The following is a 19,251-nucleotide window of genomic DNA, read 5'->3' as shown; positions in this document are numbered from 1 at the left end:
TCCAAGGTACCACTGCCACCATTGTAATGAAATGCATCAGGCCCTTCTGGTGCTCTGTGCCTGACCCCTCATCCTCCTCCTGCCTTGAATATCCCTCCCTTTCTCTCTCTTCTATCTCCCTTTCCGCCTTTAGGGATGGCCAGTGAAACACCACCTCCTCACGGGAACTTTGCTTTACTACCTCAGACAGAAGCAGTACTTCCACCCTCTGAGCTCCACTATTCCATTCTTGGCCACTTGTTAGGGCATTTAACACATGGTAGTATTGTTTGTTTCTAGTTCTGACTGTCCCCACTCCCCTTGGCCATACTATCCTTCTAGGTAGGGAGTGTAACTTATTTAACCTTGTACTACAGTGTTTTTAACACAGATCCTGGTTTGTTTCAGTAAATGTTAATCTGTGTGAGAAGGATCCCTTTGCTTAGTGAATGAAGTCGCTCCTTTATCATTACTGCTTAAGAATGCTTGAGCCCTCCATCCTAACACATGGTAGTATTGTTTGTTTCTAGTTCTGACTGTCCCTACTCCCCTTGGCCATAATATCCTTCTAGGTAGGGAGTATAACACATGGTAGTATTGTTTGTTTCTAGTTCTGACTGTCCCTACTCCCCTTGGCCATAATATCCTTCTAGGTAGGGAGTATAACTTATTTAACCTTGTACTACAGTGTTTTTAACACAGATCCTGGTTTGTTTCAGTAGATGTTAGTACTACAGTGTTTTTAACACAGATCCTGGTTTGTTTCAGTAAATGTTAATCTGTGTGAGAAGGATCCCTTTGCTTAGTGAATGAAGTCGCTCCTTTATCATTACTGCTTAAGAATGCTTGAGCCCTCCATCCCCAAAGATGTCATAATCGAAGGTGAAATCAGAAATAAACTCCTCTGTTTGAGATTATTACATTAAGTAAATAAATAAATAAAATCTTTAAAAAAAAAAAAAAAAGAAATAAACTCTTCTGTTTGAGATTATTACATTAAGTAAATCACTTCAGTTTAGAAATTTTCCCAATTAGGCACAGATAGCAAGCAATGCTCTCAGGCAAAATGCTGAGTACTTAACCACCTTTACAAGGGGGCTCTGGTGATTTCTTAAGGGAAAACTCTCTTAGATTCAAAGATTTCAGACTCCTGGCAAGTAATGACTAAGTTATTGACTAAACACAACTTTCCCCAGGTAAATCTCTCTGAATGTGTTCTTCCTCTCCTTCCTTCTGGAATGCAGTCAACTCCTCTGAGGTCCTAAATCTTCATTTTAACTAACTAATAACCCAATTTACTTTTAATCAAAGTATCACGATCGAGCACACTGAGAAAGCATACTCTAAGATTTGCTTGAGGTGGAGAGCAGGTTGTTAAAGATACTCTGATTGCTGTACTATTCCAATGATTTCAATCCCTTCATGTTTGCTATCTCCATGGAATCAAAAATTTGAACTCATCCTGAGCATTTGAAAACTTCTGCCTTAACAGAGCTTCTGGATGAATTTAGCTATAAGCCAGACAGACTTATTATTCCTTGTATGAACTTGTTGTAAGAACAGGGCAATGTTTATGGTAAACATGCTTTAACAGCATACCAGACCGGAGCAGCATTATAGAATCTCCTTTTCGGGGTTTGAGAGTCTTAACTGGAAGGTCCTAACAACATTCTATAACCTTGATTTTGACATGAGTCTGTTGGCTTAATTATAAAACATGAGCTACATGACAATGAAATGGATAAGGTTTTAGCGAGTATAATGGTAAAAACTGTTTTCTTGGGTATGTTTTTATGTACATTTTATGCCTCCCTTAAAAATGAAATTACATTTGAGTGACTTAATTATATTTAAGTCACTATATGTGGGACCCAGGAGGGACCAGCCTCTCTCACTGCTAGAGCCCTGGAGAATACGGGATAAGGGGTGAAGGGGACAAAGGGAGCGAAGCTTTAAGTGGTGATTGCTTGAGCTGAAACAGTGACAACCTGTCAGTGCTCCTAACTCCCAGCAAGTTGAGGTGACCAGTGCCAAGAGTTGGTAAGAGGTGCGGTACACCAGCAGCTGCTGAATATGATGGATTTGTGGCATGTAAGGCAACTCTTCCACCTCCTTTCTTAAAATTTTGATTTAAATAATAAATTATAATATTGATGCAGAGGCATTGCAGAATTTTGCTCCACTGACAGGGCACTGCTAAAAACGACAGCAGTCTCCTGGACACACACTCCGACTGACAGCAGTAATACCACGGGTGTCCCTCCTCTCCCCAAACCCAGCCCCATTTATCAGCACAACCACCACCTCGCTGATTGGTGGAGGTATGCCAGCCCCTCCCTGAAAGGGAAAGCAGATGCTATTCATAATTATACCAGGACAACAGTAATCAACTACACCTCTCAAGGCAAACCTCGATTTGCTCAATCTGGAATACCAACATACAATAAAAGTAAAGGCTGACAGAATGAACCGAAGTGCAGCGAGGGGAAAACAGGATATCAAATTTAAAGAGAGAAAATCTTTTCTTATCCTCCTAAGATCTACTACTTCATAATGTCACCAGTCTCTCCTAAGAAACCACTTCCCCACTGGGGACCATATGTGGGTCACTTGTATAACACAGCTATAGCAGTATTACTCACAGTAACTTCTTCTCGCCAGGCATCTCTAGCCCTGTCCTCATGCCTTTTCAGCCAATGGCTTAGGAATGTCTCCTAAGGCTTTTCTCTGATGAAAAGACCCCACCAGGCCAAACCTCCTCTATGTGCACATCTGCAAATAGCAGCACTTAAAGTAAAACTCAGGACTATGTAAAACAAATTATGATGTATCTGTTTGCTGTTAAATATAAGCCCACTATTCAAAAACCAGTCCGAGCCGACCATAAAAAATAACATTAAAGCAGAACCAGAGAAGGGCTTTTTATATCTATTTTGAATCTCTAGATCTTATTCTTTTAGTCTGAGGGATTTACCCTTTTAAGGATATGCTTTATTCAGTCCTTTCAAAAAGCGAGGCAGTTCATGCTAAAATATGAGCCTATATTCACAAGATAAATTTAAAGTTAAGAGAAATCAGAAAAGGCAGGAAACAAAGGGATTCTGAATTTAAAAAAAACAAACAATAAAATAATTAAAAAGTATAAAAAGTAGAAATTCAGGAACCATATAAAGAAGAATATCATTTATGTCAGAAGAAATTACTGTTTAGTTTCTAGTTAGGAGACTTGAAAAAGGAGATTTGTTGGAATTACATTGGTCTATCAGGAAATACATTTTTATTTAGAAGCTATAGGAAATGATGCCCATGACTGGTAGTGATTAAAACCCCATTTTAAAGAAACACAAAACACTTCCCCTCACCTCACTTCCAAGTACAAAATTGCCCTCGCTCCTCATCTCCCACTCCTCTTAGTTTGGGTGCTCATACTGCAAAGGAAAGATATGATTTTCCAGGACACTCACACAAGGCAATAGAAGATCATATTTTAGAAAATGAGAGGCCAGTCTCATGGTCACTGTCTCAGGAGTAGGGCAATTATGAGGAACACTGAAATGGATCCTTCGAGAGGCAGTGTCTTGAGAGACAGGAAATAAGAGGGCACAGGAAACATGAAATGTGTGCCTTTGAGCCCGTACATTAGCAAATCTCTGACCACAGAGGTTTAGCTGCTGCCAAGCTGGAGAGAGCAACGCAGGAAGGAAGGGCAGCCCCGATTACTGATTGACAGAAGTTTCCAGGGCAAAGCAGAATTATTTAAAGGCACCTCAAGTGGGATCTGATTGCACATCCTCACGAAGTGCCAGTATAAATGATTCACATTTCCTGGCGGCCAGAGTGGTTGCAGAGCTGACCGGTAATCTGTTGTCTCAGAGGTTTTAACATTTTTGAATTCAAATCAGCACTGCCTGGTGTGTCTAAAGTTCTACATCTGATGAGTCCTGTAATTAAAGACCCACATCACCTTTGAGCAACCACTTCAAGGTCTGCCCGCATCTTGTGCTCAATTTGCTTTTTCACTTGAGGTGAAAAATCTAATTATATGAACAACAAATAGTGTTATTCTTTTCCCCTCTTGGCAAAAGCCCTATGTTAAGTGTCACCAATTATTTAGCTAATCATAACTCTATGCATGGCACTGCTAATCCCTTAACAGGATCATTTATTCTGGGTCAAGAAGTTCACTCTCCCTTAGTTGCTAATGAATTTCTCTTCTTGGATTCATTGGGTATGACCTCGGCAGCACGTCAAGGAGCTACTTTAGCATGAAAATTGTCACCTGGATACACTATATTCTCTGCCACGTAGAAGCAAGAAAGCTTCAAATTAGAAAGAACTGATTTCAAATCAAGTAGATTCACTCATCCAAAAAGTAAAAATCTCCCTATTTAAGAGTTGCTATTCAATGGGTATAAGTTTCAGTCATGCAAGACAATTAAATTCTAGAGATCTACCGTACAACACTGTACTTATAGTTATCAATGCTGTGTTGTACACTTAAAATTTTGTTAAGAGGGAAGATCTCATGCTAAGTATTCTTACCACAATAAAAATTTAAAAAAAAATTTTTTTTATGGAGAGCTTACTAGGTACCTAGTGCCAGAACTTACTAATTAGGTAACTTGAGAAAAATTACTTAATTTCACAAGCATTGTTTTTCTTTAAATGTAAAATAGACATAATAGCACTTCGGGCACATGATTATTTTGTTAAGATCAAGAAGAGGCTATATGATAATAATAACTGCTATATTTGGTGTATTTCGTTCCACCTCTGTGCTAAACACTATACTAAGCATTCGACACATATTAACACAATATTTGGTTCATGGTAGCTACTCAAAAAGTTTCACTTATTTCTTCCTCTTCCTACAAGCTCCCTGACCAAATCACTCACAAGACATCGGCACTATTTGTCTCAATTTTTCAGAAAAGCTCTTGCTGCTCTGCTTCTTTGAAACAAAAATCTAATTCACTATTAGCATGGGAGGTGAAAAGCCCATCAGGAAGATATAAATATGTTATAGTGTATGTATACCAGTGGAGTTGGAGGACTCCAAAACAGTATTTCTAACTCCTTCTTTTGCACCCTATTTATGAGATAAGCAGGTGATAGCAGTTTCCATTGTGAAGCTTGAAATCCATCAAATAAAAAATAAATAAATAAATAAATAAAAGGAGAAATGAGAAATATATCTAACTCATCTTGCAGTTATTTCGTTCCCATTTCTTGGGTTTTGTTTTGTTTTGTTTTTTTGCCAAGAATGTCCTCAGGGTTAACATTTCCCAGCTAGCAATCCCTCTTTTCACACAATCAGATCATTTTAGAGATTTTTCCCCTTAAGTTCCTCTTGTTTCCCTATATTTCTTTACTTCTCACACCTTGTCAAAGAACAACTCAGAAATACTCGGTTGAAGCATGGCTTAGCAGACCTCAGCCCAGGGGCCCAATTCAGCCTTTTCCTGCTTTTGTATGATCCATGAACTCAATTCTTTTTTACATATTTAAATGGTTAAAAATAAAAAGAAGAATAGTGTTTCATAACACAGAATGCTATATGAAAACCAAATTTCAGTATCTGTAAATAACAAAGGTGATGTCACCAAGATGGCAACATAGCCCTTCCCTGACTTTGGTCCCCTTCACAAAAAGAATTAACTACGTTCGTGGACAAGACACCACTGAGAACATCCTAGAACACAGAGCTGAAGCAATGCCTGTACCTCAGAGACCAAGTCAGGCTACATTAGAAGGGTAAGGGGAGTAGCTACACATTAACCACATTGCCGTTCCCTCAGGCTGGGTCAGCACCACACCACGAGGTCCCCTCTGAGCCTATGGTTCCTTCATTAAAAAAAAAACAAAACCAAAAACAAAAAACCCAGAGACCAGGGTGGATGTTCAGCTTCCCCAGTATGTGGGTCACTTCTTGGGAGCCCCCACTCTGGTCTTACCTCATGGAGATCTCAGAGGAATCTGTAGGACTTGACCACTGGGAATCTGATTGTGATGGAGAAGGGAGGAAAGGCTTGCAACACCCAGCATGTGGATCTTAGCGAACCACATTCCTACCTGCAATACCCAAGTAAGAAGTCCCAACCAGCAATTTTGTTCATCTGCAGAGCCAAGACAGTGGCACAGTCTAACCAAGGAACTAGAGTATAGGTCTGCTTGATTTGGATCCTCAAAGAACCCTGCCTGCCTTAGAGCCAGGTTTGCCCCGCCCCCAAAGAGGAGAGCTGACTCACAGCTCACTGCTAAGTGCAGCTCCTGGCTCCACCCTACCAGAAAGGCTATCGAGAACACCTAAAAGCTGCTTAGCCCAGCTCAAGCAGAGAATATGGCAGGCAAAAATGTCTGAAGAACAAAGCCAGTGGCACTGCTCAGCCAGGGAACTGGGGGAACAGGTCAGCTTGAGTCAAGGCCACAAAAAGAAGCTTTTCAGGCTAAAACCCATTTCATGAGTATAGCTTCCACACCCCCAACCAGAAAACCTGACCAGAAACATGTGGAACAATGCTTGGAGCTGGTCCAAGAGGGCAGGGGAGCTAATTCCTAGCTTCATCCACAGTGGAGTGTAGCTCCTACCCCAGTATCAACCAAAAAAGCCTGAGCAGGAATCCTGGGAAGTTGCTTGAAATGGCCCTCTCATTCTGACCAGGCAGGAGAAAATTCACTTTAGCCTTAAAGACACACATTGATTGAGAGTGAAGGGGTGGGAGAAGATATTTTAAACAAATGGTAACAACAGCAACAAAAGCAGGGGTAGGTAAAAGCAGGCACACATATATATCAGACAAAAAAACAAAAATGATAAAAAGAGACCGAGAAAGTGATTATATTAATAAAGGGGCTGATCCATCAAGATGATACAACAATTGTAAATATTTATGCATCTGGCATCAGAACACCTAAATATATAAAGCAACAACTATCAGAGCTAAAGGAAGAAATAAACAGAAATACAGTAATAGTTGTACAATGAAAGATCCAGATCATCCAGACAGAGAATCAATAGAGAAACAGTGGATCTGAACACACCATAAACCAAACAGGCCTAACTGACATATATATAAAATGTTCTATCCAACAACAGAATACAACATTCTTCTCAAGCACATGTGAAACATTTTCTAGGGTAGACAATATGTTAGTCCAAAAACAAGCCTTAGAAAATTGAAAAGGAACAAAATCATACCAAGTGTCTTTTCTGACCACAAAGTATACAACTAGAAATCAGTAGCAAACGGAAAAGTGGAAAATCCACAAATTATATGGAAGTTGAACACTCTCTTGAACAACCAATGGATCAAAGAATAAATTAAAGGGGAAATAAATAAGCATCCTGAAACAAATGAAAATGGAAACACAACATACCAGAACTTATGGGAGGCAGCATAAGCAGTTTTAAGAGGAAAGCTCATAGCAATAAATGCCTACATTAAGAAACAAGAAGGATCTCTATCTAACTCAGCACCTTAAGGAACTCAAAAAAGAACAACAAACTGAGCCCAAAGTTAGCAGAAGGAAGGAAATAAAGATTAGACCAGAAATAAGTGAAATAGAGAACAGAAGAACAAAAAAGATTAACAAAACTAAGAGTTCGTTCTTTGAAAAGGTAAACAAAATTGATAAACCTTTAGCTAAACTAACCAAGGGAAGAAAAGATCACAAGTCAAAATTATAAATGAAAAAAAAAAAAGACATTACAACTTATGACACAGAAATACAGAGAATCTTAAGAGGCTATTCTAACACAAGTATATGCCAACAAATTAGACAACCTAAAAGAAATGGAAAAATTCTTAGAAACATAAAACCTACCAAGACTGAATCAGGAAAAAATGGAAAATATGAACAGACTAATTACTAGTAAGGAGATTGAATTAGTAATGAAATAGCTCCCAATGAAGGAAAGCCCAGTATCAGACAGCTTCACTGGTGGACTTTACCAAACATTTAGAGACAACAGTTAATGTCAATTTTTCCCAAACTCTTTTAAAGATTGGAAAGGAGGGAACACTCCCAAGCTCATTTTATAAGGCCAGCACTACCCTGACACCAAAGCCAGAAAAGGGCACCACAAAAAAATAAAACAAGCCAATATCCCTGATAAATATAAATGCAAAATCTGTCAAAAAATACTAGCAAAACAAATTCAGCAGCACATTAAAAGGATCATTCACCATGATCAAGTTGGGATTTTATCCCTGGGATACAAGCAAGAGTAGTTCAAAATACACTAATCAATAAAACTCATACATGACATTAATACAATAAAAGAAATCCTACGATCATCTCAATAGACACAGAAAAATCATTTGGCAAAATTCAACATCTGTTCTTGATAAAAACCTAACAAATTAGGAATAAAAGGAACATACTTCTAAGAATAAAGGCCATTTATGGCAAGCCCACAGCTAATATTATACTTAATGGTGAAAAACAAAGTTTTCCTATAAGATCAGGAACAAGAAAAGGGTGTTCATGCTCATCACTCCTATTCAACACAGTACTGGAAGTCCTAGCCAGAGCAATCAGCAAGAAAAAGAAAGGAAATTCTTCAGAATTGGAAATAAAGAACTAAAATCTCCTCTATTTGCAGATGACATGATTTTATATAGAGAGAATCCTAAAGACTCCATCAAAAAAAAATGTTTGATCTAATCAATATGGATTCAGGAAAGTTGCAGTATACAAAATTAATATACAATACTCAGTAGCCTTTCTATGCACCAACAACAAATCATCTGAATAAGAAATAAAACTGTCTATTTATAATAGCATTAAAAACTTAGCATCAAAGTACTTAGGAATAGTCTTAACTCAAGAAGAAAGAGATCTCCACTGAAAACTATAAGACACTGATCAAAGAAATCAAAGACGTAAATAAATGGAAAGGTATCCTGTGTTCATGAATCAGTATTATTAAAATGTCCATACTACCCAAAGCCATCTATAGATTCAATGCAATCCTTATCAAGATTTCAATGGCATTTTTTGTATAAGTAGAAAAAAACAATTCTAAAATTCATGTGGAACCACAAAAGACCTCAGACAAAACAATCTCGAGCAGGAACGACAAAGCAGGAGGCATCACGATTCCTCATTTCAAGCTAAATTATAAAGCTACAGTAATCAAAACAGCATGGTAGTGGCATAAAAACAGAAGCATAGATTAATGGAACAGAATCAAGAGCCCAGAAATAAATCATGCATACACAGTCAATGGATATTTGACAAGGAAGCTGAGAATACACAATGGAGAAAAGACAGAGACAGTCTCTTCAATCAATAGTGCTGGGAAAACTGGATAATCACATGCAAAAGAAAGAAACTAGACCCCTATTTTATATCACTTATAAAAGTTAACTCAAAATGGATTAAAGATTTAAACATAAGCCTAGAAATCCTAAAACTTTTAGAAGAAATCATAGGAAAACACTCCTAGATACAGATTTTGTCAAGCATTTTCTGCATATGTCACCTCAAGCACAAGCATCCAAATAAAAAACAAATAAGTAGAACTACGTCAAACTAAAAAACTTCTGCACAGCAAAGAACCCACCGATAAAATGAAAAGGCAACCTGCAGAATGGGAGAAAACAAAACAAAACAAAAACACTTACAAACCATGTATCTGATAAGGGGGTAATATCCTTTATGTATATATAAATATATAAAAATATATAAAACATTTTATATTTAAAATAAAATACATATGTTTTAAAAACTCATACAACTCAATAAAAAAAAAGAAAACAAATTATCCAGTTAAAAATGCACAAACGACCTGAACGGACATTTTTCCAAACATGATAGATGAATGGTCAACCAGTACATGAAAAGACACTCAGCATCACTCAGCATCAGGGAAATACAAATCAGAACGAGAATGGGATATCACCTCATGCCTGTTAGAATAGCTATCATCAAAAAGACATGGTTTAACAAATGTTGGCAAGGATGTGGAGGAAAGGGAACCCTTGTGTGCACTCTTGGTGATAAATTGGTACAGTCACTGTGGAAAATAATATGGAAATTCCTCAAAAAATTAAAAATACAACTACCATATGACCCAGCAATTCCACTTGGAATTAGAAATACATCCAAAGGAAATGAACACATTATGTCAGATTTATCTGCACTCCTATGTTCACTGTAGCATTATTTACAATAGCCAAGACTTGGAAACAACGTAAGTGTCCACAGATGGATATATGGATAAAGAAGTTGAAACACACACACACACACACACACACACATACACACACACACTAGGCTGTTACTCAGCCATAAAAAAGAAAGGAACTCTACCAAGGAAGACCGTCAGCCCTTGAATGGCAGAGGTGGAGTTGCTGAGGGAGGCAATTTCCATTATTTGAGGAGTTTCTAAGAAACACTGCTATTTTAGAGGTATGATGTATCTGTCTGAGTTATGGCTGCTGGTAACCTATCCTTGGAATTTTGGTTAAGTATCCAGTATTTCTCCTTGAGTTCTCAGTTCCCCTTTATTTCTAACTCAGATCCCACATGAGCTAGGTTGAACATGGCAACTTTACTCTTTGATTTTGTATAATTAACTGAGAATAGACTTGTGATGTTGGCTGCATAGTAACATATGAGCAACTATATATCAGATAGAGGAGGAAGTCCAAGAGTAGAAGGGCGATCAAAAATTCTTTAGAAAACTTGGAACCCAATTTGTATGTAGTTTTCTCTTTAGCCTAGACCTAACCAAGGGAAAAAGTCCCATGGATAATGGCAGCTAACTTTAAATAACCAAGTGACCTTTTCTCTAAGTTAATGATGGCTTTATTTTTTCCTAAAATTTTACCCAGACACCAGAAGATGTTCCAGTCATTTGCAAACTTTGCTGTGATTAGCCAATAAATAGTCATGAGAAAATCCATTATCCAGAACTATTTCTGCTGGTTGGCTGGGCCTCGAAAGCTTGAGCTACTTCATTGCCACCTGAGCCTTAGTCAGCCTTAAGGTGTGGATCAGACATTCTAGCATGGGAACTTTGAAACGGGGTAGAAATCCTCACATTTACGAATGATACCCAGTGTTTCACATGCATCCTGGTAAATTATTGTCAGGCACTAAATAAATTAGCACTAATTGGAGAGGGGCTGGTTGCCTTTGAATACATGGGAAGGGAAGATGGCCCTATCAAAAGTATGTGTTATGTTTTGATGTGGTAAGCATGGGAAGGACATCTGAACACACAAACATACCCCCAGGGATTTGCATTTTGAAAACAATCACGAGTGCTATTTACGATAAGCAGTTGCTATCCACTACTCTCTAGACAGATCTTGGAATGATTTCTGCATAGCTTCGTGAGGAATAATTGGACCATAGCTTGCATCATTAATTCCATGTTCATTTTTATCCCTTTCCTCTGAATTTCTTTGAGGCTCTATAAAATATTAACACCACCAGTTAATTGTTGTCATGCTACTTCTGTGTTGACTGCAAAAGGGAACATAGTTATACATATGGCTCTAAGACCCTCACCAGAGTAGTCTGGGGTCAGATGTCAAACCCAAGGTTTGAAAAGACAGCTGACAATCATTGAACTTGCTTGGAAATGGTTCAGTTAGGGAGTTTGAAGAATTTAAATAAAGGCTGGGGCGCCTGGGTGGCACAGCGGTTAATCGTCTGCCTCTGGCTCAGGGCGTGATCCTGGCGTTCTGGGATCGAGCCCCACATCAGGCTCCTCTGCTATGAGCCTGCTTCTTCCTCTCCCACTCCCCCTGCTTGTGTTCCCTCTCTCACTGGCTGTCTCTATCTCTGTCAAATAAATAAATAAAATCTTTAAAAAAATAAATAAATAAATAAATAAATAAATAAATAAATAAAGGAATTTTGTTTAAAAAAAAAGTGGGGAGAAAAGTATTATAAATGGTCCCAAGTCTTACGGACAAGAATATTCATTTTTCACTCTAAAATAAAATAAAGAAAAAGACAATTCTTCAATTAAGTCTTAATACTAAAACTCTAAGTATTTTGCTTTTTTTTTAAAGATAGATATCACTTACAATAATCTAACAATATCTATTAATTTAACTCACAGCTAAGTTTTTCTCTCCCTGAAATACAGTTTCAATAAGGGTCTGGAGCTTTCTTAAAAAGCCAGGGCATTTAAAGCACAGGAGTTAAGTTTCTTAGGTCTAGAAACTCTTGAATTCTCTTATCCTAGGCAGATAGAAGCACTAAATACACCCTACAAATCAATTTGAATAAAAATTTTTTTAAATTTAAGAGGCTTTATAATGTACTTATTAACCTCCTCCAAAATAGGTAAAATGTATGTCCACCTATTTGCTCAGAAAACCATGTATACTCACACACTGAAGGAACGGGCTCAGTATCTTGGTCAAGGAAGGGAAATTTGGAGGCAGGTATTCTCTGTAGCACGGAGTCATTTTTTCTGCTACACTAAGTGTAGTGTAGCAACGGAATTTCCTAACTCCAGTATAAGGAGTTCATTGTTAGAGGTTCAGTGTTCCTCCCTACTTCAGAAAAGAAGCTGTTTGCTCTAACATTTGTCCGGCTGGACTGCAAGTTAAGGTAAGGGCTTAACTCTAAGCTCTGTTTACACTTTGTTCTAGCCACTCCAAGGTTTTCCTCACATCTTGATTTAGTTCATTTGTGAATTTCTGTAAAATTGCTCTATTTCTTTCAAGAGAGTTGAGAAAAAAAAAACATGCACTCAGAATACTTCAGGTTTTCAGGTCTTAATGAGAGGACACAAAACTCAAGATAAGCCAAAAGTAGTAATTCCCATTCAATCTGCATTTTCTTTTTAATACATACTCATCCTTTTTTATATGAGCCTTGTTTTAAAAAAAAAAAGGCAAAAACTCACTTAGAACTCAGAATAAAATTCCCTTCACTTTAAATGGTAGATCTGGGGGCACCTGGGTGGCTCAGTCAGTAGAGCATGTGACACTTGGGGTCATAAGTTCAAGCCCCACACTGGGCCTAGAGCTTACTTTTAAAAAAATAATGAATGAGTGAATGAATGAATAAGTGGTAGATAGGTCTGAATAAGATATCCTTGAAGTAGACACAAAATTACATACTAACTAGTTTTCAAAAGGTCCTGGGGGAGAGCAACACAGAGACAGAGAGACACAGAGATCTGGCCATAGATACAAAAAAATGCTATAAATAAGAAGAGGCTATTGAACAAGGCTCTTTTGAGGATCAAAAAAAGCTGGTTTTGCTTTCTTCATTTATAGACATGCAGATAGAGAAACTGATAGCTTCAGTTTCACAAGTGTGTCAAAAGCAAATACAGACTCTTTTATGCCCATTACTTGATTTTGCCTTGTGAATATTTCATAGACTTTCATACACAAACAGTGCTATCACAGCTAGGATACCATATCTAGACTTGTGGAGTGCATACAAACATGACAGACAACACAAAGAATTCTATCGGTGATGGAAAACCAAATGGTTAGTGGTGTAGGAAGTGACACAAGTGACTTCTCAACCCTATGATTAACACCACTAGCCAATGGTCTGAACAAACATAGTCAATTTAGTAGCAAAAAGATGGAGGACTTAGAAATCAGGTGATACTAGAATCGTCCATACAGACATATAAGAATCCCAGCATTAAGAGACATCCAGATTTTTTTGACCCTTGAAACCAGACTCCTTGCTGTTGGACCACTTAACTACAGAACCAGATGATCAGAGCAAACAACGATACTTTCCCATGTTACTGCCACCAGTAGAAAGGAATAACAAAAATCATAACCAGGACAAAACTAGACTGAGTCAGGAACCAGATTCAGTTCATGCACATTAAAAGTTATCTGCTGAATGGAGGGATTCTCTGAAGATTAGGCAGGATAAAGGGATCAGCGGTAAGCCATGAACCAAGCAGTCCACAGAGTTAAATCCAATGGATAATGACACTTTAGTAATATAATTGTACTATACTTGTTAAATATATTTATTTCAATTTCATTCAGTTTTATCTTGGGGGCTCTAGAAAATGCTACAGGATTAGAAAATGAATCAACTGGTTTAAATATTGAAAATAAATTTTTTTGCAGATTATTTTTCTGTATGCCAGGAAAACTCAAGAAGCTTCAGTTAAAAAACAAACAAAAAAACCAGAAGTAACTAGAGAGCTTAGTAAGATGCTAAATAAAATGTAAATTTAATAAATATAAGCATAAAAGGATTAAAAGTAGCTTCTCTTTATACTAATAACCCAATAGAAATGAAAAAAAGAAATTCAGTTAACAATAGTGTTGAGATTTAAAAATTTTGAAAGACTGCATACATACAAACCCACACACCCCAACTAACCACCACGAGCACAAAAATTTCAACTATGCTAATTACGTGTATTTTGAGGTGGTGGATTATGGGTTATGTTTAATTTCTTCCTTACGCATAGATGTGTAAGTTTTTCTGCAATCAGCACCTATTATTTAAATGGAGAGCTCCAAAATGAGCTGCTGTCACCTGGGAGGAGGGAGTATGATGGCAGGGAGGCAGTGATGAGTGGTGGCATAAGATGAAACAAGTTGATACATCAGGGTAAGGAGAGAAAATACTATAATCTCTATGTATGGTTTCTTATCCTATGTTAGAGAAATATGTATCACTTATAGCAATCCAACTATCCTGAGAATTCCATCAGAGGGAGTGGGGTAACAGTGAACAGTGTCCTCATTTGTTCACTTTTGGCATACTGAGTGGCTTTACACTTCGAGTCTGCCTCATTGAAGGGATTTGTAGGTTACATTATCTCAAATGATACAATACTTGGCAATAGAAACAATGCAATACTTTGTAATGAGATAGTGAGTAATCACAACTTTTTGTACCACACAAATATTCACTGTTAATTACCTGGCAAAATTTTTTAAGGGACAGACCTCAAAGGTGACTTACACGTTCTTCATTCTCTAAAAATATAAAATAAATATTTCAAACTGATTGATATTTTCTGTAATAAAAAGTGGTAGTCAGTGGCTTATTACCTAACAGTTATTGAAAACAAACACAATCATAAACTTTACTTTCAAGTTAAATGTGACATTCCAACAGTGAATGAGAAAGCAACCCTTTTAGAAGGAAATTTGGAAAATAGAGAACAGCTATTTGTTAGGAATAGGACTTTTGTAGGACTGGTATCAGACAAAGTGGGAATTTGTGAGCCAAATTTCAATGAAAACCCTTGCCTAATTGGTTGATGAAGGAAAATGTCCTAGAATCTTGTGGAATATTTCCTAGTATCTGCCTGGCAAAGAAAATTTTTTAAAATAACTGTTAAATAAGTGAATATGCAGGCACAAAGAGTCTCAGATTTTCTGTATTTCCTGTAATATCCCAGTCCTGGCACTTTATCCACCTTAGGTACTCAAATTATAGGAGTCAAGCAGTCAGAGATTGTCAGAATTGAATAGATTGTTGGATTTTTTTTTCCCCAGAGAAATTCGACTTTCCCCAGAATGCAATCCATTCATCTGATTCTTACAGCAGACCTGAAGAGGTGGGGTGTTAATTTCAAAATGCGTAATGATGTTTCTAGTCTCTGTTCCTCCTTGGAGAGACAATGTGATACTCTGAAGAACGCAGAGATTGACATCAAAATCTTGTACTAGGTTACATCCCTCCCTATCCATTACCAGCTCCGCAATCCTTGGCAAGTCACATACCTTCCGAGCCTCAGTTTCCCCAACTAAGGAACTGTGAAACTGTTACTGATATTACCCATAGGCATGCAGGATATACACTGCAACTAACACCATCAGTTTCAGTTTGGGTTGTTACTCCTAAATCACCTGCTTCCTTCAGATGCTCCCCAGATTGTGCTCTGAGAAACTGCTCGCCCAAGTCAGGAAAGTACTAATTGGGTTCCCTGCAGGGGAGCCTAGACTTGCCCGAAGCACTTCGGCTTCTTTCTCTTTGTTTCCTTTATCTTTCAACTGTGAGTGGATTTTCTTCTCTTAATATTAGTTTGGCTATTTTACTGTGGACAAATCCCCCTGGCTATGTCTGTGTGTATAACCCAGTCTCTCTCAACCGAGAGACAGTGCCCTTCCCCAACGAGACAAAATATGCTTTGAGAGCAGCTCTAAACTACCACTGTTATTACCTCCTGTCTTGTTTGTTCTATGGCAAATTCTGAGGTGTCTCATTTTTATTTTTATTCAATTCTTCATCTCCCACCCGGAAAGAGCTTGCCAACACCTCCTGCTTCAGAAAAATTGCTTTCTGATTCTGAAAAAGCATTTACTCTCTGGTACATTCCTCAGCCCTTCACATCTTTTCTGAACAGATAGTTCTCTTTGTTCCTTTTCGAGTTTGGAGAAAAACTTCAATTAATCCCAGCCAGCTGTAAACCCTGTCATTTTGCAAATGCTTCTGTTTCAGGCGAACGTAGAAGACATTTAGTGAGGGCCTATAATATACTGAGTAATATCCTTGCAGTTTAGAGATGAACAGAACTGAGTCCCTCACCTACAAGGGGTTCACAGGATAGACCAACATGAAAATGATCCCATGGTGGTGCCAAGAACGCCCCAGGAGAGAGATGGGTCTAACTTTTAGCCAGAGGCTTTTTTATTCAAGTATTCCTATCTTGCCTTGTTTCAGAAAAGATTTACACTTTTTCATGTTGATTTAACTTGTGCATGCCTCTTCAGAATTTTTGGCTTGGTTTATTTACCGCATTTTGGAATATCTCTTGGATCATTTTAGCCCATGTCGTACTTGTGCACAGAGTGATCACTGGCCAGAGCTAGATGAAATGCAGATTAAATGCAGTCATTCTATGGCATAGTAGAGGTAACACTGGGGAAATAAGGAAAATCCAGAAGAAAACACCCATGGTTCATGAGGGAACCTGGCAACATGGTGACCAAATTGAAGCTGTTTAGACTGAAGATAATACTATAAAGACAGATGACAGCTGCTATTCCCTACCGCCGCATAAAAAATTCCCACAAACTTAGCAGGCTAAAACATTAGGCATTTATTGTCACAAAGTTCCACTCTGGCTAAGTTGGGTTGTTTAATCAGAGTCTCAAACTTGAGACATCAGGCCAGTTAAATCCTCTTTTGGGGCCTCCACGGAAGAACTTCCAAGCTCATTCGGATTGTTGACAGAATTCATTTCTTTGATGCTGTATACCTGCAGTCATGTTTTCTGGCTGGCTGTTGGCTGGAGGTCACTCTCAGCTCATGAAGACTGTTCTCAGGCCCTTGAAAATTGGCTTCTACTATATCCAAAGCCAGCAACAGTCAATCTCCATCACACGGAATCCGTCTCATGCTTCAAATCTCAGACTTCATGAAAAGTGCAGCCCTTATAAGGGTTCACCTGACTAGGCCACATCCACAAAGGATAATCTTCCTTTCTTAAGGTCAACCGTGCCATGTAACATAACCTAATCATGGGGATGCTATCCCATCATAGCCATAGTCGCACCCACACTCAAAGGGAGAGGATTATACAGAACATGTACCCCAAGCAAAGAAAACTTGAGGGCCATTTAGCATGTCATCAATCACAGCTGAGTTCCTCTTCCAGTGTTGTGAATGGCTTGAGTCTTAAGGACTTTAGGAAAGGTAGGCCATCATGAACAGAGGGCCAAGAGGGTTATAGGCTCTGAGAAACAGAAAGCTCGGCTGAAGAGAACGGTACAGAAAATTACTATGCACACCTCAGCCTCTCCTCAGATCACAGATTATGCTCTTATTATAAGAGGTTATATTAGAACAGGCATTTTCTAATAGGTTAGCGCTCTCTTTGCAAGAGAATAGGGAGAGACCCCTAAGATGGGGATCCCAAACAATCCACAAAGGATCCTAATAGGACACTGTATTTAATTTGAAGTTGGAAATAAATGTATTCCTAGGTTTGGTGTCTAATCAGAACTGTAGGCATTTCAGTCAGGCGATACAATCTGGAATAAAGCAAAAGCTATTTTTAAAATGCACTATTTCTTAACCTCATTGGCTAGGAGAGGAGTGTAAGCAAAGGCTGTTCTGGTACAATAAAGCCTTACACTAAAGGCAGTGACAGTGAACAGTACCCCCAAGGTCTTACTATGCGCAAGGCCTGTGCTAAGCATTTTGCAGACATCATTCTGTTTAATTCCTGAAACAATTTAGTAAGACAAACAATGTATCTTAGAGAAGGATATACACGCAGACAAGCACACATATAATCTTCTAGGATTAGAGAGACCCAGCAAGAGACCTTGCCATGGTCCTTCCTATCATGCACAATTTGGATTTCTGTGGGACGGGGAGGGAAACCTTACAAGTGTCTGAAAGGCTGTTGAAGAAATGAGGACGCAAACTTACTCTGCTGAGCTCCAGAGGTTGTGGTGTGCTGGCAAACACTGAAAAACCATCTTTCCTGGGACTCCCTCATGTCTTTGCAGATTTCTCTGATTAAACATTCTCACCATGGCCAATTTTAACCTCCAACCTAATGACACTGAACGCAGCCTTATGAAGAGAGACAACTTCAGGAAAAACAAAAAAATGGAAACAGATTTTTATTGATATACTAAAGTATTTTTTGAGGCACCTGGGTGGCTCAGTCGGTTAAGGATTCAGCTCTTGATTTCAGCTTAGGTCATGATCGCAGGGTAGTGAGATGGAGCCCTGCTGAGCACGGAGCCTGCTTAAGATTCTCTCTCTCTCTCTCCCCTTGTCCCTTTTCACTTCACCTCCCCCCGTGCTTGCACATGTGTGCTATAAATAAATAAATAAATAAATAAATAAATAAATAAATAATAAAGTATTTTACAATAAGCAGAGCTCTGCAATGGAATGAACTCTCTCAAAAACTAAGGGTTCCCCGTACTCTAGGTAATTGAAGCAGATCTTGATGCTGTCAGAGATAACTTTAAAATGAAACCTTGCATTGGAAGGTTACAAAGATAGGTGTGAAAATGGATGGGCTAAAGACATCTGGTAATTTCCTGTTCCTTCTGCAGTATCTATGGCAAAATCTCTCAAATTTACAGGTAAGACATTTTTTTCCATCAGTTGCTGAGGGATGAAGTCTGTAGGACTTCCTTAGTTAATGATCTCAAGAGTGGTGCCAAGGGGCCATCTCTTCTCTTTTCCGCATCTGAAATCCCTAGTTTTCTCACTTGTTCTTTGTTTCAACAATTTTAGGCTGGGAACTTTCAAAGCATACTTAGTAAAAATCACATTCTTGGCAATTTTCTTCACCACTGTCTCACAAAGATTAGAACTATAAATAATAGA

Source organism: Ursus maritimus, unplaced genomic scaffold (genome assembly GCF_017311325.1).
Source record: "Ursus maritimus isolate PB19 unplaced genomic scaffold, ASM1731132v1 scaffold_17, whole genome shotgun sequence".
Classification (NCBI taxonomy): domain Eukaryota; kingdom Metazoa; phylum Chordata; class Mammalia; order Carnivora; family Ursidae; genus Ursus; species Ursus maritimus.
The sequence above is the reverse complement of the archived record's forward strand: the minus strand, read 5'-3'. Positions refer to the sequence as shown.